This window comes from Cydia pomonella, chromosome 1 (genome assembly GCF_033807575.1).
Source record: "Cydia pomonella isolate Wapato2018A chromosome 1, ilCydPomo1, whole genome shotgun sequence".
In the NCBI taxonomy this organism is placed as follows: domain Eukaryota; kingdom Metazoa; phylum Arthropoda; class Insecta; order Lepidoptera; family Tortricidae; genus Cydia; species Cydia pomonella.
In genome coordinates this window covers 47397938-47425675 of record NC_084703.1, presented here as the reverse complement: position 1 = coordinate 47425675, position 27738 = coordinate 47397938, and the positions used below count along the sequence as shown (strand labels likewise).

The 27738-nt window shown below is 36.7% G+C and overlaps 1 protein-coding gene across 2 annotated transcripts in view; it reads right to left on the bottom strand.

The window, feature by feature from the left end:
* Positions 1-14868, bottom strand: part of LOC133529022 (innexin inx1) — an 87753-nt gene extending 72885 nt beyond the window's left edge. The window contains exon 1 of one of the 2 annotated variants that reach the window (XR_009801090.1): positions 14540-14866. The gene's annotated coding sequence lies outside the window, so the exon portion shown is untranslated. Of the gene's footprint in view, positions 1-14539 lie in introns of both variants that reach the window. The other variant, XM_061866611.1, reaches the window with a different exon arrangement.
* Positions 14869-27738: the final 12870 nt, after the last annotated feature.

The window sequence follows — 27738 nt, the reverse complement described above, 5'->3', positions numbered from 1 at the left end:
GTAGTGTAGTAGAGAATAGAGAGCGTTTATTCGTGGCAAAATAAAAACGAAAACAACGAGTAACATAACATAACATATAAGCTACGAAATGGTCCCGACTCAGCATGGTGCTGGTCTGGTCTTCCGTCGGGGCCATGACCGTGTACAGCGTGAAGCATAACACAATATTCACAATAAATATTTAAAAAAAAATGACATCATTAGACACATCACATACAAATAGAAAAGTAAAGAAGCAACTTTATACTTCTTCTTCGTAAATGTCATTACGAAGAAGAAGTGACCAAGGCCTCTAGCGCAGAGGCCTACAAGATGATAATCGTCGACAAACACCAAACGGATTGGCGTTATCTATCAACGACTATCACCTTGGCTAGACCTCCACGGCTGGAATCGAAAGCGTCTTCTGAATTTACGGCAGATGACATAACCACCGGACTAGAGATTTTAATAAAATCATTTTAATCCCGGTAAGGGCTTTTTCAACACACTTGCTCAATACGGCGTTTTTATTCCACCGATTTTTGGTTCATAATCCTAGACATTAAACACAATGGTGGTCAACAACACGGTGGTGGTCGGCTATGAAGCCGATGGTCCCGGGTTCAGATCCTGGTAAGGGCATTTATTTGTGTGATGAGCACGGATATTTGTTCCTGAGTCTTGGGTGTTTTCTGTGTATTTAAGTATTTATACATATTTATATATATCGTTGTCTGAGTACTCACAAGACAAGCCTTCTTGAGCTTACTGTGGGGCTTAGTCAATTTGTGTAATAATGTCTTATAATATTTATTATTTCTTTATTTTATTTAAACACGCGTGCCTTTTCAGTATATTATAACACTCGTGCTTTTTCATTATATTATCCGACTGAGTTAAGAAGGTACCTCGTTGCTAATAATATGTATGGAAACGGAGCCTTCTTAAATTGGTCGAGTAGATTTTACAACGCGGATTTGCGGGAGCCGGCGCCCCGCACGCCGCGGCGGGGCGATGGCGAGGGGCGGCAGGCAGTATGACAGTATGACAGATGCAAGACTGCATACTAACCGATATAACAATTAAAATTTGATTAATATGGAAGTTTCTTTTTTCCTCGCAAGTGCGTTGAAAAACGTCGTATGAAACACGTGTGCTATGGTCATTACACACATCGGCTTTCTTATTGCGCGTTCGCTTGCAGCTCGCGCGCTCAATATCGCCTCGTGTTCAAATCAGCTTAGCACACTTGTATCAAAATATACTATTATTTGTGTGATGAACAAAGATATTTGTTCCTGAGTCATGGGTGTCTCTATGGATTTATCTATATACGTACATATGTATATCGTCGCCCTGTACCCATAGTACAAGCTTTGCTTAGTTTGGGGCTAGGTCAATCTGTGTAAGAACACTCGAAAGCTCTAATCAAAGGGTTCAACAACAAATTTGCTAAGGAGCTCTTAGAGCTCAAAAGACATAAAACCTGCGCGGTGACCAGAATATTGACTGGACACTGTAAGTTGAACAAACACATGTTTCAAATTGGGAAGAAACAAGACGCGACATGCAGGTTCTGCCATGAGTCAGAGGAGACTGCAATGCACATTCTCTGCTCCTGTGGACCACTAATGTCAAAAAGAAGTACCCACTTAGGGCGGCACGTATTGCAACCCTATGAGGTACAGAACATTACGGCCCAAAGAATCTGGAATTTCCTGGATTCAACGGGCATCAGTAATGAACTTTAAAGGGCTGTCACAATAGATCACTACCTGGTCGACGTGGCACTCAAAGGCCCGAAACCCCAATAATAATAATCTGTGTAAGATTGTCCCCAATTTTTTTTTTAGTTTAATTAATTCTATAGACTCCATAAATGGCAGTATATGTATGTTACATGGTCTTCAAGCCTATTCTTATCGTCGGACTATACCAGTATACAGACACAATAACAACAATACAGTCATGAATGCAAGGAGCCTTGGAGTAGCATTCGCATTTTATAAATCGGTACCCGATTCGATATTTCCTCGCGAGGCATTTCACTCGCACTTTAGTTGTATATCACCCAGGTCAAAAACCTATAGCAGTGGGGCGATACTCATCCTTTCGATCATTCTCAGCAATTTTTAGGCTTGACTCAACTTGACGTTCCTTTGCGTGCACAACAGCGATAATGACTTTTTGACAACCCTAAATAGCCAAAAGTGATAATGCCATACATTGAAAGGGATAGCAGGATTCGTCCCTGAATAGCTGTCAAACTTCGGTTAGGAAGTGTCATTTCTGTACGGTAGTACTTATTTATTCTGTGCCTATAGGCCAGGATATCCTTGTAAGGAAATGGCGCTGGATCTTGCACGCTCCGTAGATCGGACAACCACCTGACCAAGCAGGGTCTCCGCTGGCAATCGACTGACAGTAGACGGTCGGGGCGGCCTCTGCGGGGCGACCACATGGAGGCGATCATTGGAGAAGGAGGCTCAACTTGACTCGGCTGGAAAGAGCTGAAAGTAGCCGCTCAGGATCGCGGCAAATGGGACAAAATGTCGGCGCCTCGATCTGAACCCGGATTTAAATGTGCAAGTTGCAGAACCTTCTCATAATTTCCGTTAATTTCTTAAACTTTCATTAGAAAATTCTCGCAAGTTTCCACTTGGAAAGTTCCCGTTATGATAAGGGATCATCACTCAATGTTGTTAACTGTTGATGTTTCGTTTATCATTTACGTCGGTCATTGGCAAGTGTCATAAAAATCGAAACTAACTGTAAGGTTTGGCAAGAAACGTACAGGAAAAACCGGACAAGTGCGAGTCGGACTCGCCCACCGAGGGTTCCGTACTTTTTAGTATTTGTTGTTATAGCGGCAACAGAAATACATCATCTGTGAAAATTTCAACTATCACGGTTTATGAGATACAGCCTGGTGACAGACGGACGGACGGACGGACAGCGGAGTCTTAGTAATAGGGTCCCGTTTTACCCTTTGGGTACGAAACCCTAAAAATGACAACGACATTTCATGAAAACTTTGTAATTTTTGAAATAAATCTATGGGACATTGCTCATTGAAGCATTCCATGAAATTGTCTACCGTTGTGCCGTACAAGTTTCCTTTTCAGTGACTAATAATCAAAAATATGCATAGTAAAATAATCGCTTGCTTTAAACGCCGAAAAAAAGTCGCAACACAGGAAATAAAATGAACCCGTACGGGACAGCCCGTAGAACGTTCCATTGCGAAGGAAATCCTGATCGTATTAAGCTGATTCTATATTCAAATTCTTGCATCTTCTTCTTCCTCGCGTTGTTTCGGCATTTTGCCACGGCTCACGGGAACCTGGGGTCCGCTTGACAACTCATCCCAAGATTTGGCGTAGGCACTAGATTTACGGAAGCGACTGTCATCTGACTTTCCAACCCGGAGGGTAAACTAGGTCTTATTGGGATTAGTCCGGTTTCCTCAGGATGTTTTCCTTCACCGAAAAGAAACTGGTAAATATAAAAACTCATTGGTACGAACCGGGTTGCAAGTCGCACGCTCTTACCGCTAGGCCCTCGCTTCTATTCAAGCTCTTGCATCAAATCAAGATTTTCAAACTCGGAACGTCGCTAAACGGCGGCCGATACGTGCATTGTGTCGGCGAGGCCGGCAAATTGACCAATTGCTGTCATTGCGGCCAATTGGTACCAAGCGATGCGTAGGGATCAGTGACGGAAATGTAGACGAAGCTCTTGGTATTTTTGACTTCGACAAACGGTCAATATGCCTGACACTTATCTAACAATTGCTTCAATATACATACGTATGCAAAAGCGGCTATAGTTATTAATATTAATTATACTTACTAGTTGATGGACGGTAGATTTAGTTTTTTCTGCCAACAAACTGTACTGCAGTTTGGCAGATTTTTTAATCTTCTTTTGATTCGAATAAATTAAAAAAAAATCATTTCATACAAGTGGCTCTGTGAGCTGTACCTCGCGAGTATAACTTAAAAATTGGTCAATTGCATGTCAGGCCATGCTCAGTGTAGGGTTCCGTAGTTGCCCAATGAACTTAATAAAAACAAGCTAATGGGAATACTTGCAGCGTTTCATACGCCTTTTATTAAGAAGGGAAGACTTACAGAAGAAAAACAGCTTAACTGATCATGTCCACTATAGTTTTTATTAAGCTTTGCTTTCATAATTATTTTTTTTGGACCCATGGTTCAAAAGTTAGTAGTGGGGGAGGCGGGAGCCACATTATTTTGCTTGCGAGCGAGCGAGATGCATAGAAAATGAGTCACGTAGACGTCAGCGGATTTCAATGTTAAAACTGTTGGTAGCGGTAAAGATATCGATTTGACCCGCATGTGTATGTTCAGTGTAATTTAATATACATAGGGGTCAAATCGGTCTATCATTGGCCTATTTTTCATCCTTTAGAGGATAGTTGACTTTCGCTTTTCCATACAAATGAAGTCCCTATTTTCCTCTCTGGATATTAACATTATGGAAAATATACATACATACATACATATAATCACGCCTATTTCCCGCAGGGGTAGGCAGAGACCACGGATTTCCACTTGCTACGATCCTGACATACCTCTTTCGCTTCCTTCACTTTCATGACATTGCTCAAAGAGGAAATGTGTGGACTGAACGAAGATGTAGTGACAAAAATTGAGAAAGGTATGTTGAGATGGTTTGGACACGTGGAAAGAATGAGTGAAAGAAGGTTAACAAAGAGAGTGTATAAGGGAGAAGTAGAAGAGGGAGCTGGAAGGGGTAGACCTCGGCAGACTTTCTCTGATCAAATCGGGGAAATCCTGAAGAAAGGCCAGGTCAAGAGCACCCTAAACCGAGCGTGTATGAGGAAAATATTTTTACATAATTTGATATATATAACATAAACGCAATATTTCAGGGTCAAAATGGCAATTTCCTTGATCTTCCATACATTTAGGAAAGACTTATATAATGTGCCGTCACATCACCTTATCATTTTGTTAGAGGCGTTTCAATCGTCGAGTGCGAGCGTCAGAGTTTAACTCTCATTTCTGACCTTTGTGTTGCTTAAATGCCATGAGTTCTATAAAGACATTTGATCCTCAGGAAAATCAAGATCGTTTGACATTATTTACAAAAAACTGTCAAGTAGCCAATTGTGTCAAATAGGTCCACGCACTTGACCTAAAAACTATTATAGTTCATATATAGCCCTTTCTTCGAGCCCCAACTCGCTCGCCTTGACGGTACATAACCAGTTTGCAAGTGTTCAATGTTAACCTCATCGCCAGGTCGGTATGTTGTTTCTAGGTAATCTAGGTTGTGTCTAGGTGTATGGGCCTTCTTTGGATAGGTAGGTACGTAGAAAACGTTAAATGGCGGTAAATGAAAATGTTGCACACAACCGAAGTTTTTTCAATACAAATACAAACTAGAGTATGCGGCCTGTCTGCCTCGACTGCCATATCGTTCGATATCAAGTTACATGCGGATTATGTCAAAATTGTTTGCAATTGACACTTAATTTTGAATAAATCGTCATCTCGACTGATATAAAGGAGTCCACAGATTACCAGTTCGCCGGATATCGGCCTGTCAGTTATTCGCAAAAGCTGATAATCGCGAATAACTAACAGACCCCTTTAGAACAGAGCCGCATTACCACGTTGAATGGCGATGGACAACCTTTGCACCAGGTACGAAACCGCGCGGGCGTCAGACCCTCTCTCCCTAATTCGACGTCCCACTTCCCTAATAAAGGCAATAGCCTCCGACCCCCAGCAGTTTCAAACGCAAGGGGTACAAAATAATAATTACCGCCTAGGGCCGCAAATTTATCCCGCAGCGGCACCAGCTGTCCGCACAGTTCGGCCGAGGTGCGAAAGTACAAACGCACGTGGCGTCTCATAGAAAGCACTTTCCCCTCGGCCACGGCACATCAAGCCGTCCGGCCTGTTACCATCTGCGCGGCAGAGACCCGGAGGCTTCAAGACACAGGGATGTTGGCGGATATTAAATCCCTCCTTACGATGTCATTGAGAGCGGGGTGACGCGGAAACCTTCCCAAACAACGACAGAAACTCAATGCGTGATGTCCATTCGCCTCCACCATAGAACTGAAGATGCATTTATTAGGCACCCAAACATCGCCGTCCAGGCGGAGAGCTACTCCACCCGCAATGAGTCGTTGTCCAGGAGTGTTCCCAGGTGAGCAGGCAAAGCTTGCAACTACGCTCCCGCTTCGACTCTTGACACCGATTTCAACCTCGCCACATTCACCCCACATAAGCTGTGCAAGACTTGCAAGAGCGTCCCTGACCCCCACACTGTCGTGAGACAATTGTCTCTAGTCTGCCCATGGCTTTAAGATATTTTAGCACATATTATTTGTCGAATATAAACAACACATAAATCGCTAAGTCATTTATAAACCACCGACATTTTCCTTGAAATTGACGAAGCCTGATTTTACTTTGAAATTAAACTCCAAAATAAACTTATCATTGTTATGAATAGAGTTCAAACTAGAATGACCAAAATTAGTGATGTTAGTAGTTGCAATACATATTCTTGTTATTTGTAATTCGACACAAAACTCGATCCATTCATGTTAACGCAGTGTAAGGTTGTTTACTTAATTACCATTCATTTATCGTAGCTACTCGTATATTAATCTTAATAGGTATTTCATTGTCATAGTTAGTATACTGTAGGGCTAAGATGGTCGGCTCTTTATCATTTGTCACCATACCCGTCCCGTTCTAACAAGTATGTAAGTGCGAAAGTGACGGGCATAGTGACAAGTGATAAAAATGGAACCATAATGCCGCCGCTGGTTACCGTCCAGCGCTAGTATGTATACGGAAGTATAATAAAACCAAAAATTATCAATTTTCATTGTCAAAGCAATCTTAGATCAATTTAGTGGACGAGAAATAATCTACCAATTTTATGAAATATTTAGTTTTCACGAACGGACAGAAACCCAATTAGCTAGGCGAATATTTAGTATGGTGATTTTATTTTAATAAATCTACTTAAACTTTTGTTTTTCCTCTCAATATGATCTGTACCCCTAGTGTAAATAAATTCGATTTCGAAACGTGACGTACGCGTTTGCGTTAAGTCTCATTTTGTATGGGTTTTTGAACAGTGCGCCAAGCGGGACGTTTTGGAAAGTCAAAAATCTTATACAAAATGACACTTAACGCAAACGCGTACGTCACGTTTCGCTGTCGAAAATATTTACACTAGGGGTACTGTATCGCCTATTAAAGCCGGTATTAAGTTTACGTCCACTCCTTTGTGAACGGTGTGTGAGTAAAATGGTATTTTGTACCATTGATTCTGGACCGATTTAAATTAAGGATCGTTGAATTTGGTATGAAAATAGCTCGAGTCCCAAGGAAGGACATAGGTTAGGTTTATCACGAACTATAAACATTATACGCGGTCGACGTCGCGGGCAGAAGCTATAAAATCAACTAAAAATTATGTTTATCTAAAATATGCAGTGGTCGAAAACTAGCTCCCACGTGGACGAAAACTTGCTCATAGGCGGACGGAAAATATCACCACTTTAACAAAATATGTTTTTATTAAAAAAAAAAACCGTTAATGAGTGAATCAACTTTTTCTTGTCTTTTGCAAGAATGGCCCTTAATCACTATTAGTTCAACTTTTGTAAGTTTAAACATGGTCAAAATGAAACAATATCCTTGTTATAATAAGTGTAAGGTGTACGCATTAAATAGCCGCAAATCGATGTACAGTAGGGCTAAGATGGTTGGCTCTTTATCATTTGTCACCATGCCTGTCACGTTCTAACAAGTATGTAAGTGCGAAAGTGACGGGCATAGTGACAAGTGATAAAAATGGAACCTTGATACCGCCGCAGTTTAGCCAGGAACACGCATACTAGGGGTCAAAACAAAATTTAAGACCCGCAGTTCCTAAAAAAAATCCCTTAGGAGGGGAGTGCCGAGTCTTCTTTTTTTTGTACGGGGAAAAAAAAAATTTTTAGAATATTACGAAGGCGGTTTTTCTCTGAAATTGGGCTCGTACGGCTTCCACTATATAAGTATACCCTTAATATATGTAAGTACGAGTATGATCAGAATTAAGTAATCAGTTTTAGTAGTTATTTAATACATAACGTTGTTAAAATAGTGCGTGTTATTTAACTTAATGTTAAATATTAACATGCTGCTACATGTGAGGTCCTATAATTGGCTCTGTGTCAATATTTATATCGTTAGTTGCATAGTTATAGCTGTTGGTTCTCCATGTTAAATAAACAAATTTAATATGCAAGATCCGGCAGAAATATAAATACGTCAATTTAAACAAGTTAATATCAAATCATGATAAAAAATATTGCATTACGTAGCTTATCTGTTTTTAACCGACTTCAAGATTCCAAAAGAGGAGGTTATCAATTCGGTTGTATGTTTTTTTTTTCTTTAATGTTTGTTATTCCATAACTCCGTCATTTCTGATCCGATTTTGAAATTTATTTTTTTGATTGAATTTATATATATACAGATTAGTCCCGTTTTTGTCAAAACTCAGTTCTGATGATGGGATCCATGAGGAATCGAGGGCACTCTTCAAATGTGAAAGGCATACATATAGTGATTTTTGTATTTTCTGTAACAAATCAAGCATTTACATTTAAAAAAGTGAAATTTGATGAAGTGGAATTGCTGATGATGATCAGAATGGAACTCTTCAACGACGCATAGTACACGTTTGGCAATTTGTTCTCTTTGCCAAGCAGTTAGGTTTTCAAGGCACATTTTTATATTTCTATCCTATTTAGTTTTTTTTTTTAATAATTATCTGGTGCTTTATTTCATGCATGGTGTGAAATAATTTATCTTAAATACAGTCGAATACCCTATTGCAGGTATCTTACCAGTCAACCATAGGGCAAATCTGAAATGTGTCAAGGTGGGTGCAATGGCAAAAAAAAAAACATGTTACCTCCTTTTCTACATAATTAGGCGTAGGACGCTGTCTTTTTAATTTAATTGTATGAAATCTAAAATCAACAATAATCGTTCTTTCACCGGTCTCCCACATAGAAATCGGTTTTTTTTTTCTTAAAAATTATTATATAATAAGTCTGTATCTGTTTTAATAATTACATAAAATCCGAATATACTTTTTTACTACTTTTAGTCGAAGTAGGTCAAATTTTACTGACAAAAAAAAGTTGATTCAGCCAATATTATTTATGGTCAAGTAATAATTAGGGTTAGTTAAGGTTATTTAAGAAAAAGGTTTATTCTTTATTAAATGAGTGTGAAAATTAGGTTTAGCTATCACATTATTTGTTATCTTTTATAGACTTTATAGTTGTTATACTCGGATAGCAATTCATAGTATTAAGTTTATTATAAAATGTTTTACATATAGGAAACTATAGGTCTATATAATAAGAAATTCTAGCTGTAGCTTATTTACTTATACGTTTTATAAGACTGTTTGTTTCTAAAAAAAAAAAAAAACGTTACGTACAAAGGTTTTGCATACAAAACTTCTACTGTGATTTATTAGGCCATTTGCCTTTGTAAAAATGTGTAACAATCATTGAACTATTATTACTACGTATAGAACCAGTATTTTGCGCCATGAGTTGTTATTTTGACAACAAACCATAAAAGCGGAGCGTGAATCTCGCGACTTACGACGTTTTCGTCGCGTGGTACAAGTTGCGATTGGGACAATATCATTGTTTATTATGGTTCCTCTATTATAATAACAACTCAATGTTAGCTCCCTTTTAAAATAAATAAATACTACGACCAGGCTGCAAAATATACAATTTCACATCAGCAGATAACACCATAGAGGTCACTGCCTTTTTTTCTCATATCAAATATCAAATATCCAACATTTATTCAGCAAATAGGCCACAGGGGCACTTTTACATGTCCATTTTTACAAACAATAAAAAAAAAAAAAAAAAAAAACAATTACAAATATCGAATCTATGAAATAATAAATACTTTATTAGAGATGTATACTGTCTCTAAATGTCAAATTACACAAAAAAAACTTTGATAAAAAAATAAAACCATAAAATACTAAAATTCTTTAGAGATGTATAAGTCTCTAAGTGTAAGTCATAACTTGAACCAAAAAACCAGACCCGTTTTTTTCCAGGATGATGACCAGATGATTTCCTTTCGGTAATCGCGGGGCGGGCCGGAATTTGATTTATGTTCTAAAGAACTGTGTGTCAGGTCCGACTAATGTTTCTACCATCGTCTACACTTCATGGTGGCGCTACTGCGCTAAATTCCCTTTCCTAACCTTTTTCGTGACTGACCACCTAGATAAGACGCTGACATACTTTGACATAACTGACGACTGACATAATACATACATTACGATAGTTACCGCAAAACGTAGTGTTTTGCTCTTTGTACCGCAATGCAAATAACGAGATGTATTTAATACGCCGCAGTGAATTGAAATTATAAGCTTCACCGTGGGTTCAGGTTTTCTCACTGTCACGGAATCGCGGATAGGTATGTTTTCTTTAAAATTGTATCTAAGTCATAACAAAAAAAAACATGGAAATTCGATCAAAAATAAAATAGTGCAATAGTACATTGTGTAAGTGAAAATTTGGACACGAGGGTGGTAATTCCCGACAGCCGCAGCCTGGAGGGAATTAAAGACCTGAGCTTACAATATTCTTACACCGCAGAGTTACACATTATGTTTTTTTCTTGCGTAAAATAATTCTAGAATACGGTGACATATCAAACATTCGTCCGCCATTTTGTAGTTTCTTGACAGGTTAGGCATCGAAGGCACAGACCTATTAGGCAATATTTTAAACGGCTCTTAAATTAATCAAATGAAATAATTATAAACATAAACGTAAAACAAAATATTAAATTATAAACTTTTTTCTTACAATCCGTAACTCCCGCGGGAACAAAATAGGTCTTTGTCCTTCAGTACACCTACATGAAATAAAATCTTTTTCGAGCAAGTGTGATGAAAATGATTTAACACGCCCGTTGCGAATGTATGTATGACTTGTAACATAATTGCAGTGTGATTCCTTCACTCTATTGTTTAATAATATCCAATCACATTAGTTCAACACGTGTTAGTATTAATTTCACTTTCAACTTTTTTTGACCTACATTGACTAAAAGTGAGAAAAAAAAAATCGCATCTTATGTAATTCTTTTTTTCTTATTATATAATAACAGATAAACAAGCTACGTAATGCAATATTTTATAATGGTTTTGAGATTTTATAACTTGTTTACGAGACCATCCAGAAGACAAAGCTATCCCACACTGTTGTATGAAAAGAATGGATCGTCCATTAGGTTCACCAAATAAAAAAAAATAACTTGTTTTATTTCTGACGGATCTAGCATATATATTAAGGATCTTGTTTCATTTTGACCATGTTAAAACTTACGAAAGTTGAACTTATAATGTTTAAGGACCATTCCTGGAAGAGACTAGAAAAAGTTGATTCGCCTTAAACTAAGTGACCACTAATATCAAAAAATTCGTGCACATGTGTAATGATGATAGGTACCAGTGGCGGACCGTTCAAAGAACTCGATTCCCACCGGCTTGTCTAATTTCAGCCCGTTGAGTACTTTCACGATCGGCTCATGGAGAAAAGGAAAGCAAAGTTAGCTCCGGGTTCCCTACGAATATTTGTGACGCGCCGCCACTGATAGGTACTAAAACAGCACTAAACCTCTCACACCGAATGATGGTCCCAATGATAGTTCCTTCAAGCCTCTTTCGGTTGGACTTAATTTAAAATAGTTTTATTTTTGATTACTTTCTGTACTGTAAGTACAGTCAGCGTACTTTTCCATCCTAAGGCAAGTAATACTCATTGAGGCAATTCTAACCCAAACTCCATAAGGTTGCGTTGTTTTAGCACAGAGTTCCTACCATTTACTGTCTCCAGCATCAGATTAGCTTCATATCATAATATTGCAAATTTTCAGCTTCATCGGAAATCGGGAAGTGGGGTCAAATTTAACTTCCAAGATTTGATTCACACGAACATACTTGACGACCGGTTTGGCCTAGTGGGTAGTGACCCTGCCTACGAAGCTGATGGTCCCGGGTTCAAATCCTGGTAAGGGCATGTATTCGTGTGATGAGCATGGATATTTGTTCCTGAGTCATGGGTGTTTTCTATGTATTTAAGTATTTATAAATATTTATATATTATTATATATCGTTGTCTAAGTACCCTCAACACAAGCCTTATTGAGCTTACTGTGGGACTTAGTCAATTTGTGTAATAATGTCCTATAATATTTATTTATTTATTTATACTAACAGGGCAAGTTAAATAAAAGCTTGTAATTATGCTTAATAAATGGGGCCCGTATGTGCCTCTAAGAATATAAAATAGACATTCGCTTTGCATTGTAACACTAGAGTCAGACCAATCTAACTTTGCATGGCATTTGTAATGAAGTGGGCGATGTCATTATTAACATCTAATTTGTGCAATAGTGCAATGTTAACTTGAATAATTAATATTGTCCGAAGGGATACTCTTAGAACTAATGCTTCATTATAGAACAATAAACAATATTCCAATAACCTTACATCATTGTCATTCAAAATAATTCTACAATAAGCTTATGACTTCTTCTTTCTTCCTAGCGTTGTCCCGGCATATTGCCACGGCTCAAAGGAGCCTGGGGTCCGCTCTGACAACTTATCCCAAGATTTGCGTAGGCACTAGTTTTTACGAAAGCGACTGCCATCTGACCTTCCAACCCAGCGGGTAAAACTAAGCCTTGTTGGGATTAGTCCGGTTTCCTCACGATGTTTTCCTTCACCGAAAAGAAACTGGTAAATATAAAATGATATTTCGTACATAAGTTCCGAAAAACTCATTGGTACGAGCCAGGGTTTGAACCCGCGACCTCCGGATTGCAAGTCGCACGCTCTTACCACTAGGCCACCAGCGCTTAATAAGCTTATGACTTAAATTAAATTTTTGGTACAAGCTCTTATATTTGAACTATCTGATATATTAATGGGAGCATGGCATAAGGTAATCATATGTGACGTTTTCAAACAAAAGATACATTTTGGGTTGTTGATAAGGTTTAAAATTGAATCTATATGGAAATAGTGCCTTATTGATAATGGTATTCTAAACTTAAGCAGCCTTTAGTATTTCTCCTTTCTGGGACTAAAACTTAAAAGTCCATCGGACTAGAAATGGGAATAAAAATTCAATTCTAAATGGCCTATTTTATTGAAAGTTGTACGCTAGAATTGGGATTTTTATGTTATTTATACTCAGAATAACAGGCTATTTCATTCCTAGTAGGAGAAATAGTCCATTCCATTACTGTCATACAGTATATGAAAAATGGGGATATTTGTGAGCAGCTTGGTTGCCTCGATATATCTTATGGTAACTGTACAACTTATTTTGACGACCGGTTTGGCCTAGTGGGTAGTGACCCTGCCTACGAAGCTGATGGTCCCGGGTTCAAATCCTGGTAAGGGCATTTATTTGTGTGATGAGCATGGATATTTGTTCCTGAGTCATGGGTGTTTTCTATGTATATAAGTATTTTTAAATATTTATATATTATATATATCGTTGTCTAAGTACCCTCAACACAAGCCTTATTGAGCTTACTGTGGGACTCAGTCAATTTGTGTAATAATGTCCTATAATATTTATTTATATTCTATGCTATGCCAGTTTTCCCAGATTCTTACTTGTGGTATTGCCCTAGCAGGCCTAGCAGCAGCATGCCCTGCATGCCTTCACCGGCTCATCAAGAACAGAGGTACATGACAAGAACATGTGATTTGGAAATATTTGTCTATTGTTTATCATACTTTTTCTATTCTTTCTGGACATAGATCAAAACGAAATTTATTCTAATTTTGTTTTAATTCTTATTCATTTTAGCAAAGTTACCAGTTCTCTAAAATGTTTACTAATAGCCATATTTTGTATCATTTTATTATAGTCAACAAATATTGAACATGATTTATTTGGTTTGGTGTATGTGTGAGAATGTTAGTGATCAACTTGATAAATTCAGGTTAAAATAGTTACAAATACGTAGTGTTAGGGAAGGGATAATTTAACTTGAAGCCATTTATTATTACATTTTAAAATAAATCGCCATACCGTGAAAATGAATAATTTTTTTGATATAAATTATATCTAGTAAACCATTTTCTTTTAAGAACAATAACATAAAAATTGACGTAATTATGACCAAGATAGAAATAGATAACAATTAAATATAAATTACGAGCTCGTTAGCCACACGAAAAAAAAAAACAAATTAAAAAGCTACAAAAGTCACAGGCAATTAAAAACAAACAGCTGAAATGCGCTTGGTGAGACGGTGCACAATTTTAATAATCTTTCATTAGCTTGACACAATAGAACTGGGACATTCGAAAATTCTATGACCATTTTGTCCATTTTCTGGTACACTTGTGTGTGTAACGCGGCCTTGCTGTTAAAGATAATGAAGTAAAAGGTACAAAAGTTACTTACCGATTTAGAGACGTCCCTCCTTATCATGTATGTTTTTCTTTAGGGAATATTTTCCGCGAATTGCGCGTTTTACAGAGCATGCAATACGAGCTTAGCTTCGATGTTATCAATAAAAATCACAATAAAGTTCACAGGACGCGATGTAAACAATAGTCTTTCACGTTTTGTCAAATAATAAAATCGCTATTTTTGTCAATTTTAGTCGTGTATACGGAAATTAGTTGATTTCATCACTCGACGTAGTCATACGACCGCTACACTCAAGTACTCTCGCTCGCTTGCACAATTTTGTTTTACTAGCCAACCAACGGTGCATACTGCCACCACAGATGTTCTATAGCTATATTATACTGAGTGAAAGAGGCAGCGTGAAACGATTACATTGAACACTGCACGAACGAAACACTCAGTGGAAGCGAGAACGCAATAAGCATTGTATAGCTTCTTCTCTATCAAGAGGCAATCGGCTTGAACAGAGCATCGTTGCTAGAAAGAGACGTAACTATTTCATCATACTCAACTGTTGCTGGCAATAGCGCGCGCGTCGCCATTTTGTTGTCAGTGTTGCCGTAATTATAAAAACGTTACGTCTTAAGCAGAAGTTTTTGTATTTTGACATTTACTGCAGAGAATGCAAGGTTTGTCTGTGAATATAAATAAATAACTATATAATTGTCTCTGCAATATTTCAAACAGTCTCATAGTCAAATTCTAAAGAAAGTTGTACTTGATAATTTATTTCAGTTTCTAACTTTTATTTCACGACTCAAAATGTGTCTGACTTCGTTAATTACAGTAACTTCATTGGAAAGGAACGTTTAATATAGGGAAACAAAAAAAAAATGAATGAGTCGGATTAATTTAAAGTATTTAAATCAATAAAACAATTGAAGTTGCTTTTTTTTCTCGTTTTAATTTCTCCACTGTTCTAAATATAAGTATCGGAATAAAAGTTTCAGACCAGCTATACAGACTGCGGGTTTACTACCAAACTGGTTTGAGGCATTTCTCCAAAGGTCAGTGTCTCTTGAGAGCTTCAGGTTTTGTATTACGCAATCGGGACGTGGGCTTGAGCTCAATTATTAGACTTCGAAACTAACTGTACAGTGTCTTTTCACAATTTGTTTAGAAACATTCTTTAGTTTAACTGGTTAAATATTACTAAATTGACTTAAGACCAGTCCAGCCGGGGACATTTACGCCGAATCTGATAATTGCCTAATCAAATCAGGTTGTGTGGACTGTGGTCGCGAAAATGAAATATACTCGCCGAACGCACTTGACCCAATTTTAAGATTTTGATGAAGATGCGGTCGCAAGAATGCCAATTTCAGCCGCAAGTATGTTCGTTTAAGGGCAGTTTTAATATGGAGCGATCAAATCGCACAATAAATCTGAAATTGGCGATTAAATTGTGGACGCTAGATGAGATTGGCGCCAATATGTTTCCTGGTCAAATCGGTCGATTTAGTCATCTCGTGTGGGCTGGCTTCAAGTTAGGGTAAATCGTCTATTACTGGCCACCTTTCCAAGTAAATTTAAAAGTAAGAAAGAAGAACAAAGAAATAGTTATTTGTTTTACAAGGGAGCAAAGAGCAAGTGAAAGATTCCAAAAAAATTACTACGAACGTAGAGAGCATTGACACGTTTTGGAGTATTTTTGTTTTTATTCGCACAGCCGAAAAGGCAATATCATTTCTTTCTCCCAGGCGCACTCATTTTCAAAAATATATAGTAAGATTTTGGTATTTAATAAATTTAACACATATCAGTGAAAGAATAAGGATCAAAGTCAAATGACGTTTTAAAAGTTTATTCATGTGTCGAAAGATAGCAGTAAAATGCGGCTACAAAGTTTTCTTTGACAATGTCTATTTCAAAATTAAAAAAAAAAGCTAGTAAAGAACAAAACAAAACACTCATAACTTTATAGTAAATGTTAATTAATCTCATTGTGAGAGATATCGTGGAGATATCAGTAAAAAAACCGGAAAAGCCTTGAGATTAATTGCGTTTTTAAACGTCTTGTGATCTGATATTGCAATGTCATCATAAGTATACACGCGAGCCAAAATTTTGATAATGAATAGTTTGAATCCCTGAATGAACAAGGCCATAACAAGACTAGCTTCTGTTCGCGACTTCATCTGAGTGGGCTGATGAAAACTATCATATGTCCTTCCTTGGCCATCAAACTGTCTTCATACCAAATTTCATCTAAATCGGTTCAGCGGTTTAAGCTTGGAGAAGTAACAGACAGAGTTACATTAGAGGGTACATTAGTGGTCATATAAACGTACCATATTTTTTCCTTAGATGATTTTTAGGGTTCCGTACTTCGAAAGGAAAAAACAGAACCCTTATAGGATTACTTTGTTGTCCGTCCGTCCGTCTGTCTGTCTGTCAAGACCCTTTTTCTCAGGAACGTGTGGAGGTATCAAGCTGGAATTTATATGCGCCGACATTATGCGCCGTGTACGGGAGAGCCCCAACAGCATCCTGAGTCTGGTGGCAAACAGGCTAGATTGCCCGATTGCTAAACACTGGCACAGTCTCCATATCCTTACATTTTAATTTTTAATTTTAATTGCAGTTATTTATAGTTTATAGGAAGCGTGACATTTTAATTTATTTTTGACTGCGCTTAATCCTTGTTTATAAAATCCATTTATTATTTTTATTTAATCAATGAAATGCTTAATCATATAAATTTTAATGTCTAGTATTTAAATCGATTTAAATTTTCGTTTTTATTTTAATTCTTTTTATAAATGTTATATGTATATGGATCAATGTTGTCTGCAATAAATGATTTAATAAATAATAATAATTATATCAAATACTCAGGTCTACTGTCCCTTGGAGCTGTTAAAAAAGGCCAAATAAATCGGCAACAATAAACGCAATAAGGGTTCCGTTTTTTGCCATTTGGCTACGGAACCCTAAAAATCAAAACGGTCAGACACAGATCAGATACCTAATTTCTTTCTTATTCCGTTCCCAAAATTTCGTTACGATTGGTTAAGAGCCCGGTAACGATTTTAGAGCAAAAATGTAAAATTGATAGATTTATTCGTCGAAATTGTACACCTTTTGTTACGTAATATCTAAATAACAAGTATTGGTTTCTATTAGCACGTTTTTTCATCTTGCCTTTTAATAATGAGGTCGCAAGCGTGCGTCCCCGGTAATATGTGATGAGAAGGGCAGTTTATAAAAATTCATCAAAAAATTATGGTGGTAAATTATACAAAATGATGTATAACAAAAAAACAGTTTCAACAAAAGTAGATTTTTTCAGTATCAAAAATTTCGTTGAAATTAAGTCGATTTTCAGAGAAATTGACAGTTTCTGGAGAAAATCAATTCCGTCGTAATTTTTTTAATAACAAAAATGTAGTTTATTATAATTGAAGTACAGGATATTTGTAATATAAAATTACCATTTTTAGCAGTCCATACTTTGAAATTAATAAATAAGAGCTTTAAAATCAAAATCAGAAAAAAAAACATTACTAATTAAGTGAGTCTGTTTTCAAAAAACAGATTTATTAGAATGAAAGATAACGAGAGCGAATAGAAACCATTACTTGTTACATCTAATAGTTAACAAAAGGTGTACAATTTCATCGACTAAATCTATTAATTTGACATTTTTGCGACTAAAATCTATCTCTTACGTTTTGGAGAAGTAATATGCCGAGAAAGAAACCTCGATTTTTGAGATTTTTACGCAGAATTTTTTGCCCAAGCAGCAGTTGTCTGTAACGCACTTATCTTAGGAGCTGTCTCCGTGAGTGTGACGGAGATATTTACTTAAAAATCTCAAATCTGAGAAGGGCTCAGCTGATATATCCTATCTATATGTAGGGATATTATACAGTAACTTTATATATTAGCGTTTGCGTCAAATCCGGTAGTTCTTATATTATGCATTTTTTTATAAATATTATAGGACATTTTTACACAAATTGAAAAAAGTCCCACAGTAGGTAAGCTCAATAAGGCTTGTGTTGTGGGTACTTAGACAACGATATATATAATATATAAATACTTAAATACTTACTTTGCTGCTATTGTTGGCCTAAAATTATATGAAAATGATAACTTGCCCCAGTGCGCTAAGAGCTGGAAGAAATAGCATAGATTGGACATATAATTACTTTACTCATTGATCTATCATCCCGAGGTATTTTCTTTCCGTTTGTCGTTTGTCTATCTACGTGATTGGGTTCTTGTTTAGGACCCCTGATACGTAAATAATACATTAAGAGGATGTCAATACCTAAAGCGCGCACACTGTCTATTTGTATCGGAGTAAATGAGATAGCACTGTCGCATGTTACTGGGCCTGGGCCAAAATATTTAAATAAAAAAAAGTGGATTATTAGTGTAATATTTTACTCAATAGCGGTTTAGATATAAATGTTTTGAAATTGTGATTTTAATTGCAGACCCATAGGTCAAAACAATAAAGACATAGAACCGTTTAATTGTGATTTTAAGACCAATCTTTGCAATTATTTTCTATCGAGCCGATTTCGTTCAATCATGTATCGAGTACAACCACGGTCTTTGAAATATAATTAATATGAACATATATTTTTCTTACTTGACTAAAACAAATAGTCTTTCTTAAAAACTGTTTAAGTAACATCAATTTCAAGGACATTGGGTGTTGACAGCCTCTTAATATCTGGGAGAACGAGCTTCGTTCGGAAAACTCAAAATTGCGCGTTTTCCAAGCGATAAGACCTAACTAGATTAATTTTTCGCCCCCGAAAACTTCGAAATTTCATCGAAATCTTTAGAGCCGTTTCCGAGATCCCCGAAACGTATGAATATACAAGAATTGCTCGTTTAAAGGCATAAGATATGACCACACGCATGCGGTATGGTTCAGCCTTTAGCTAACTTCCTACATCGGCCACGATTGGGTCATCGGCGAACATAACAGTAGTTCGTAGTTGCTCTTTCAATTAACGACGAAAAATAGGCCGAGAGGCCGTGTTTAAAAACCTTTTTAGGATAAGGGATTTTTTTTTTTTTTTTTTTTTTTTTTTTAATAGGATCGGTCGAGTTCAGTATGTAGATTAGATAGAAGATAACAGAAGTCAAACAAAGGCTCAAAATTGACAATATAAAAAAAAAAAGCGCGGGAAACGTGAAACGCGGCGGTCCAGTTTTAGGTTTCTTGTAAATTTAATTTCCATTTTAATATTATAGATCAGGGAATCAGTAATTTGTATATAATTTTTCACATAGTTTGTATATATTGTTGTATTTGTATATATAATTAGTGTAATTTCGTCGTAGTTGGTAAGTTTTTTCGTATATATGTAATGGGGGATGACGATCCTCCCAACCCTGGAGGTGATAACCTCCAGGTCGGAAGTAATGTTATTATCGATTCAGCAATGGACACGGACTCTTCTGTGGGGAGCAGAAGTGAATTGAAAAGAAATAAGAGTCACAAAAGATGCAAAACATGTAATAAAAAAAGAAGGAAAAATAATGGCGGGGACTATTCGTGCGATTGTCAGAACATCATACAAGAAACCCAAGCTCCTTCAAACTCTAACATTCAGGTTACCAAAAACTCTTCGGATAACTTAAATACAAAAAATGACTCTTCTAATACCAAGGTTGGCAGGAATTTATTTTCATCTTCCGATGTTGCTCCCTTCACGGTGCACGTACAAATGAAACAAACAGATGCAAAATCATCTCTGCACCCGGTGTCCTTTGGGAAATTTTTACTAAAAAAAGGCTTCAGAAACATTATAAATGGAAGTGTTAAGCGCATTGGTAGGACACGTATAGCGATGTCGTTTTCAAATTACGTTGACGCAAACTTATTTGTTACTGATACGTGTCTTGAATCAGAAAATCTTACCGCTTACATTCCGTCGTTTTCTGTGACCCGTATGGGCTTGGTTCGCGGTATTCCAGCACAGTGGTCGGAGGAGGAAATAGTTTCCAACATTTCCGTGCCCATGGGGTGTGGAAAAGTATTAAAAGTACGACGTTTGAACCACAGAGTTGTGGTTAACGGTTCTGTTACCTGGCAACCCTCAGAGACAGTTGTATTGACATTTGACGGTCAAGTATTACCGAAACGAGTCTTTTCATGCTACAACTCTCTTGCCGTTGAATTGTACATTTTTCCTACCATTCAATGCTTTTTATGCTGTAAATTTGGACATACCAAAAATAACTGTCGTTCGAAGCCTAAATGTTTCAAGTGCGGGGAAATGCATCCTGGAAATACCTGTGCAGTGGAGGAGGAGGATGCCATTTGCTGTTTATGCAATGGCTTTCACTTTGCCACAAACAGGTCATGCCCAGAACATGTAAGGCAAAAAGAAATTAAAGTCAGTATGGCAAATAACTGCATCTCCTATGGAGAAGCCGTTAAACTGCACCCAGCTATATCGAAATCGTTTGCTGATATGGTTAAGTCACAACCACATATACAATCAAATTTACCACATAATAGTACTCAAAATTCAGTTACAAACCCTAGTTCGAATATGCGCCCTCCTAGCCATAGCAGCAGAAAAACTATTTTGTTGAAACCTCGTCCTTCTGTTAAAAAGACTACCCATGGCTATGATGTGGCTGCACATCGGGCCATAATAAGTGAATACTCCATCCCTTCTCCTGCAAACGGTTGTGCTCTACGTCAGGAAACAGAAAAGGAAGAACGAGTAGTAATCGCCGAGTCTATTGAGGCCTTAAGAACTCTTTTGTCCATGCCAAACCTTACTTTACCGTCCCACGTTGCCCCTATGATTGACTCTCTTACATTTGCAATTAAAAACAATGGACAATATAATACAATGGAATTGCAGAAGCATAATCAATAAAAAACATGATTTCATTCATTTACTAAATAAATTTAAACCTTGTGTTTTTGCCCTATCTGAGACATGGCTCAAGCCTGGAGCTCTTCTAAGAGCTACTGGCTATTCATGCCTCAGAGAGGACCGTCCTGACGGGTGGGGTGGAGTAGCTTTACTCGTCAGGAATTCTGAATCATTTTCATCTCTTCATCTCCCATCTCATAGTGATGATTTTTCAATTATTGCTGCCATTGTAAATAACATCTGCATCCTCTCTGTATATATTCCTCATCAATCATCTTCTATTTTTAATGAATTAGAACAAATAATTTCCTCTCTACCTAGGCCCTTGTTGATTCTAGGAGATTTCAATTCACACCATCAGTTTTGGGGCAGTTCAGTATCCAACTATAATGGACATCGTGTTTTAAAAATCTTAGATGATCACAATCTTTGTGTCCTAAATACTGGCTCTCCAACTCGCCGTACAGCGCCTACAGAATCACCCAGCGCTGTTGATCTATCCATTTGCTCTGCTGAACTGGCATCTTCTTTCACCTGGCAAACTCTAGATTCTACATTTGGTAGTGATCATTTTCCAATTATAGTCTCATTTCCTTCATCTACACGACCATCTCCGAAACCTAGCCCTAGGCTTAAATACAATCTATGTAATGCTGACTGGAAAAACTTTAAATGCTGTGTAGAGAAGAAATTATTGTTTTTGCCTAGTTTAGATGATACTGACGTAGTTGGTTGCTCGGTTGCTTTGGCCCGGGTGATCACAGAAGCAGCTGATGATGTATTTCCTGTAAAAAATACTGTAATTAATAAAATCCCCTCTCCTCCTTGGTGGGATCAGGATTGTTCCCAAGCCATTAAACAACGAAAGGAGGCTGAAAAACTTTATCGTCATTTTATGACTACTGAAAACTTTGAGTCTTACATGCAGGTCGCACGTGATACTAAAAAATTGTTACGTAGGAAGAAATATGAAGGTTGGAGACGATTCTGTGCGTCTCTCAATCCTAATGTAAAACCTTCCATAGTTTGGAACAACATCAAAAGGTTCAGACATGCATTCAATGAACCCTCAAGGCGTACACTGCCTCCTAATCTTGCACAACAATTTATAGACAGACTAGCACCTTCATCTGTTCCTGAAGAGTTTGTGTTCCAACCTGCAACCTTTTTATATGATCCTTCCTTAGACTCCACTTTTAATTGCCCTTTTAAAATGGAGGAACTAAAAGGTGTTTTAAGCAATTTAAAAGATAGTGCTCCTGGTGAAGATGGTGTGCCTTACTCATTTTTAGTAAATGCCAGTGATGGCATACTTACTTATTATCTGAGCATAATAAATTCGGTTATCCAGTCCGGTATAGTCCCAGATTCATGGAGATCCCAGATAGTTATTCCTATTTTAAAACCCAATAAACCACCATCAGATGTTTCTTCCTATCGCCCTATTGCCCTTTCCTCAGTATTTGCAAAAGTAGCTGAACACTTAATTAAAAACAGGCTAGAATTTTTTGTTGAAAAGAACCATTTATTATCTCATAGTCAGTTTGGATTCCGAAAAGGTAGATCTACTTATGATAGTTTGTCAATATTAATTGCAGATATACGACTGGCATTTTCTAAAAATGAGTCAGTAGTAGCTGCTTTTCTGGATATAAGTGCTGCTTATGATAATGTATTAGTTTCAGTGTTACAGGAAAAGCTTTTCAAGTTAGGCATTCCACAAATGTTAAGTCATTTTGTAATAAACCTTTTATCTGAACGGTCCATCAGTCTTATAAATGACAACAATAGAATTTCTCGTTTAGTGTGGAGAGGACTACCACAAGGGTCTGTATTAAGTCCATTATTATACAATATCTATACATCTGATTTAGAGTCATCTCTAAATGGTACTGTTAGGGTCTTACAGTATGCCGATGATTTATTACTTTATTCATCAAATCTTTCTCCTGAACAGGCTAGTAGATCAGTCACTTGTTCCTTATGTTTCTTGAGGTCATGGTTAGATTCTAATGGTTTAGAACTTTCTGTTCCTAAAAGTGTTGTAGTTTTATTTACTAGAAAACTATTTCCTCCTCCAATCAATGTGCAATTTGATAACTACTCCATTTCAGTAAAAGATAAAACTAAATTCCTTGGTGTCATTTTAGATAGTAAATTAACAGGCCTCCCACATTGTGAGTACATAGTTTCTAAATGTGAAAAAAATATTAATATCCTTAGGTGTGTTTCTGGAGTTTGGTGGGGTTCCCATCCTTTTTGTATGAAACTAATGTACAATGCCTTAATAAGAAGCATTTTAGATTATGGGACATTTTTGTTAGAGCCTGGATATGTCGTTGGCTTCCAAAAACTAGATCATATTCAATCTAAAGCCTTGAGAATAATTTGTGGTGCCATGAAATCAAGCCCTATCAATGCTATGCAAGTTGAGTGTTGTGAGCCTCCGCTCCATTTACGACGCCAATATCTTTGTGATAGATTTATTTTCCGTTGCTCCCAATTCTCTAATCACCAACTCTGGATTATCTTGTCTAACCTTCTACTTCAAATAAGTACATCCAACTATTGGAAACACAAGAGCCCTCCTTGCTTAATCAAAAGTTTTCAAAAACTTAAATCTATTTCAGCTCCCACTGTTAGCTCTTCATCACTTCCCATTTTTCAGCATGAATATGAGTCTCTTATACTAGTTCCACCAGTTCTCCTGGATATAGGTATATCAAAGAATGATATAGATCAAAATCAACAATTTCTGAGTTTTATTGATACTGATTGTCAGGGTGCTAACCATATGTATACAGATGCTTCTAAGATGTCCACCAATGGTTGTGTCGGTATTGGTGTGCTTCACATTCAATCTAATATTTACCAAAAGATAAAATTGCCTCCAGAATCCTCTGTGTATAGTGGTGAGTGCTTTGGAATCCTTAAAGCATTAGAGTTTATCATCATAATGCATCTTAAAAAAACAGTCATTTTTTCAGACTCTTTAAGTTCTCTTCAATCAATATCTAAATTTCCTTTCAAATCTAAATCTAATAACCCAATTATTTATCAAATCCGTAGTCTACTTCAAAAATGTCATCTTAAAGGTTACTCGGTTTCCATTGCCTGGATCCCTGGACACAGAGGGATTAAAGGTAATGAAAGGGTGGATGACTTAGCTCGAGATGCCATTAGTTCTGGAGACATGTTTCCATTTAAGAATGTTGTTGAAGACCTGTTGGCACTGCCTAAAATATACCTAAGAAAGGAATGGACAAAATTATGGGCATCTGGTGCGGGTGCCACTGCGTTACATTATCGGAGCATACAAAGATCAATTCCTGCCAAACCTTGGTTTGCAAAAATCTCTTTGCCAAAGCCTGCAACCAGTATGTTAATTCGAATGAGATTGGGTCACGTATGTACACCGGAACACCTGAAACTACAAAATCGCGTGGCCAGTTCCGCATGTATTTGTGGAGCTGATCCCGCTGATCTTAATCATATATTCTTTTCAGGTAATTGTAACCTGTATGACCGTTCTATATTATTAAGACAGCTGTCAGATTTAAAAGTTCCGTTTCCCACATCTATTAGAACACTCCTGTATATTAATAATTCTTCTCCATATATATTTAAATCATTGTATTCATTCCTTTCACGTCATAATATAAAATTATAATTTATTATAATATATTACCATTCCCTGATCCTTGTCCAAATTCCGACATATCCGTTATAATGTAATCCTTTAATTCCGTTTCCCCGTTTTACTCGTTTGGCTGAATGCGCCAGGAGCGCGATGCCATAAAAAAAAAAAAAAAAAAAAAATTGACAATATTTACTTAATTCTATCGAATATAGTTTAAAACAAAAATGTATAAGTATATAAACAAATGATATCAATAGATTTCAATATAATCAATTAATCAATAACAAACAATAACATAAATAGTTGTATTTCAAAAATAGGTAATCTTGGGGAACGTATGTAAAAAATATAATATCTTAGAACACAAAGTTTGGAAGTTTAATAAAAAAAATATGATTTAAAATTAATCATTAGTACGACTACGAGTAGACTACTTATTTAAATGATTACACAATAAAATTGAAATCAAAATGATATTCGTAAAAATTAAAAAAATGCAATATCTTAAAACAATTATTAAAAAACAATCAAATGCTAGTATTAAGATTAATTTGAAAACAAATTACAATCAAATATATATAGGTACTTAAGTATTAACATCTTGGAGCTCTCACTCTCGTCATAGAAAAATGCCTTTTAGTGTGGTGCGGCTACAAAACAATGGGATACATTTACTTTAATTTTTGCCGCTGCATCTGTTACAATTTTAATATATGCAGATATGTTTACCTTATTACAAGGATATAACGCTCATAATTGGTTGTGACAGTTCTGATAACTGTTTGGGAACCTATTTGTTTTGGCGATATCGTACAATAGGGTCTTCGAAAAATAATACGTTCTAAGAATCTAGTGAATGGAACGCCACCGGGCGGCAAACTGTGAAAGTGTCCCAAGTGAATATGAATGATTGCCAATTTTGAGATCTATCTTAATGTATTAAACCATATAATCGAAAGGTAAGAAAGGTAGCATGAGTCTTTAAGGTTATCGCGTGAAATTCTTCGTTTCGAATGCCGCTTGTGTGTGTATTTTTTTTGCATCATTGGCAGATTTGTTGTTTTCCCATAGCAGTAAATTGATAAAAATAACCACAAAGTAATTAATAATTATTTTCTTAACTTTTATTTTTAACTAATATAGGTAGTATTTGTCTGAATACATATTCTTCACGAAACTATTACACCAGTATATATAAAATGTGTTTCGTTCATTGAAATATAATATGTCATTGATATTAGGTTAAAAACAATAATCCTAAAAAAAATAAGATTCTAAACTAGGGACGAATAGGTTTAAAATTAAAAATAATAGACAATATAGAATAGGGACACCTTCTCCGATTTATATATTGTATAGTTGGCTAAATATGTAATATCCACCAAGTTAGAAACAATTAAAAAAAATTGTACGCCTAACAAGTTCATCTGAAGTCAACATTCAATAGTAGACCTTGTAAGCATTGGCTCAAACTGTTTCGGATCCGTTCGGGCCGGTCTTAAGTACACGTTTAAACGGAGATACGTATCTGAGAAACGTTTCTTGGGAACGGTTCTTGGAGACGGATCCGGATCCCGGCGGTTCCGTTTAAACCGTGTTCTTAGCACCGCCGGGCTTAAGAACACGGGTATCCGTTTCGGCGTGTAACACGGATACTGGGAGCCCTAGTTCGTAGTTGCTCTTTCAATTAGCAACAAAAAATAGGCCGAGAGGCCGTGTTTAAAATAGATGGTAAGATCCTATAGATGTGCTATACGCCCGCCCGTGAGGGACGGAACATACACAATGCGACAAAATTAAAAACTCGTTTTAACATTCGTGACAATGCACCAAAAACAACCTACATAATTAGGTCGGGTTATTTGTTGTCCACCAGTGTTGACCGAATGTTAATTAGAATTGACCAATAACCATTACAAATTGAACCGTAAACTGCAACCTTCTGTTTGTCACGGTGCTTAATAGGGTTGTTTCCAATTTTTGAAAAACGCTTGTATTGCGTTCTATATTAACTAAAATTCAACTTTTATAATATATTTTAAGGCATATTTACAACTCTATATCGACGTCTAGTACAGTCTAGAAGTGGACTTTACTTTTTTAATGAAAATACAGACAGTAAAAATATTACAATCTTGAATATGTAGGTACACGTAATCATTTGTCTTCCTGCTATACTAGGCATGATTATAGAATACCAGTGGTCCTGGCATAGTGGCTCATATTCACTAAATAACGTCCTACGAGCACTATAGCCTCGTCAGCTAGATATGGCAGGCGATAACGTTAAATAACATATAACTACGTGACTGTGGCGTTTATGAAGTATATAGTATGGCTTTCTAAATTACTATTGTGACTGATAGAAAGAAGAAAAGAAAGAAATAGAAGAATGCTTGAAATAGTACGAATTATAACCCTGCCTCCTACACTAGGCATGATTAAAGAAGACCGGTGGTCGTGGCATAGTGGCCCATATTCACTGAATAACGTCCTAAGAGCACTATAGTCTCGTCAGCTAGATATGGCAGGCGATAACACTAAATAACTTATAACTATGTGATTGTATCAGTACACGGAATATATAGACTGACTTTCAGAAATACTATAGGCAGTGATATATAGAAAATGCTTACCTCCTACACTAGGCATGATTAAGGAATACCAGTGGTCGTGGAATAGTGGCTTAT